Consider the following 2,410-nt stretch of genomic DNA (forward strand, 5'->3'; position numbering starts at 1 on the left):
ACAAAGTTCAAAGATGTGTGCACGGCTTAAGTTTTAGCAGACTGATATGGACGCATCCGCGGAGGGGAACAAACCAGTTTTTTTATCAAAATAAGTCCTCGAACGCAAACTGCTTCAATTCTCTGCGAACACGAATGTTTTAATCAAAACGATTAGCGACAGATGAATGGAAACTAAAAATATGCATAATACAAACGCATAATATTATAATATTTCATGATATTGAGGTTCTCGATAAAGAAAAAGATAAGAATAATAATAGAAAAATATCCTAAATGTTATTTTCTGTTTTATAGAAATGCGTTAGTTACATATAGCTACACCAATAGGAATACCAACGCGAGTGTTTCTCAAAACATATTATTATATTTCCCAACGTCTACCTATTAAACGTGATACCTTTTGCTACTTCATAAGAAACTGGATTGGACTTTTATCGACTTTCTGTGACCTAATAGTTGTGGGTGGTGGAAGGTTTCAGGGTGGCAACGTCTGCACACCACACCTTAAATAACGACCGTGACCAGTAAATAACGTTTGAATGATTCATTACGACTAATTATATGGCGTGTTTTCATCGGATAGGTATATGTCCCTCTAGTTTACGCTCACAAATATGCCGGTGTTAAAACCGATAAAAGGGTACGTAATACATATATATCTATGATGAAAGGATAAAAAGGTGGAGTTCGTTTAATTTAATAGCCCTCATGTCTTATCGGGATCAGGGAACATTTCTAAGCAAAGACAATTTACTATTGTTACAAACGCACCAAACGCTATCCTCCTTATTCTAACTTTTTACTTCAATGGAAGAATTACCACGACCATTTTGGAACACCTATTTTTTAGTATACAAAGAAAAATGATTATAACCTGACCTTATACTTACGTTGTTATTGTGTAGAATATACGTCACTCTTTGCTCTTAAAAGTTTTTGGTTCATAATACAAAAAAAATACGAGAAAGAAAAAAGTGGTCAGAAAGCGTGTTTTACATAAGATAAATAATTTTCGACATAGAATAACAAAGTTTGCATGCATAGTCATAGAACAATATAGACTATTATATAATATTATATAATATTATTGACCTTAACAAAACATGCCTAATACGAAATCTTGAAAAACATAGCTTTGTGACGCACCTTTTCAGCCGCAATGCCGTAATCCAAAATCGACCGCAAGACAAACCGTAACTAGTCGAAGGTTAACTATACACTCTTTCTACGAGTATTTTCACTTACCAATAATACTGCAAAAAACAATTGCTCATATTCTAAAACAGCAAAAAACAAAATCTAATATGAAGCAGAGAATAATATTTATAGAACGGCGTTAGAGATAATCTCCAGATGGAAAAATATACAAACTTTGAAAAACAAGATTTCTTTTTAACCTGTAATAATACAGATACGAAGTTATTAATTAATTATAACTTTGGCCGCACCTTTTTTTGTAAATCTGGTGCTATTTATATATAATAAGAGTGCTCTACCATATAAATCCAACCACCTCTTCCGATGTCTCGCTGCGTAGTAAGACGCAATCGGACATCTATAGAGCTCACGGCTTAAAGGCAATTCATTGAGCGAGTTCGAACGTACCTTTTGTGTGGCTTATTAATTTTAATATTTGAACAGCTCTCGCACATCATGCTAGTGCTTCATCTCGCGCCTGATCTCTCCGGTCATGTCGAATTGCCGTCTCACCAGACTATGACTGAAAAGAAAATGTGTATTGCGCAAACACTTGTACACTATACTATCTCCTACGTACTTTTTTTTGTACTGCAGTAAAAATCCATGGTACGTATGCCATTCTTGAATATAGGGGACTGAAGAATGGTTATATAAGACGCACCGGCTTTGGAACACAGATGTTATCTAAATGTGCATGGCATACAGACTTAAACCTGCAGTGGTCTACTTCTACGCATGTGAGACAGGTCCGAGAGAATCGACAATGCTTTCGATTTCGCCGTACCCGTCTCAGAGAGTTCCTCATCCTTAATGGCAGCACCATTTCTTGAACTAAAGCCGCGCATTCCCCGTTGCGATGACTCCCGATAGCCCTCGTTTAGTCGCCACTTACGACAGCCAGAAGATGGTACCATGGCGGAATTATTTCAATGCTCCCATATCACAGGGCGTACCTGCATAACTGGCTGATCTCAGTTGAGATTGGCCGCAGTTGCCAGAAATTCGGCTAGGAGGTATTCGGCACCACATATATTAGCTTATGTTTGTTTTAAATAACAACTGAATGAATACACCAGCTGGATGATCATCCAGTAAGCTGCATATCATTCCAAAAACAGTACATCTAACAACGCAGTACACTCAACGTCGAAAACACTTTTTATGACTCTGTGTTCATTACCATTAAACTTATATCTTCTAAATTACGC

This window comes from Manduca sexta, chromosome 25, assembly GCF_014839805.1.
Source record: "Manduca sexta isolate Smith_Timp_Sample1 chromosome 25, JHU_Msex_v1.0, whole genome shotgun sequence".
NCBI lineage: Eukaryota > Metazoa > Arthropoda > Insecta > Lepidoptera > Sphingidae > Manduca > Manduca sexta.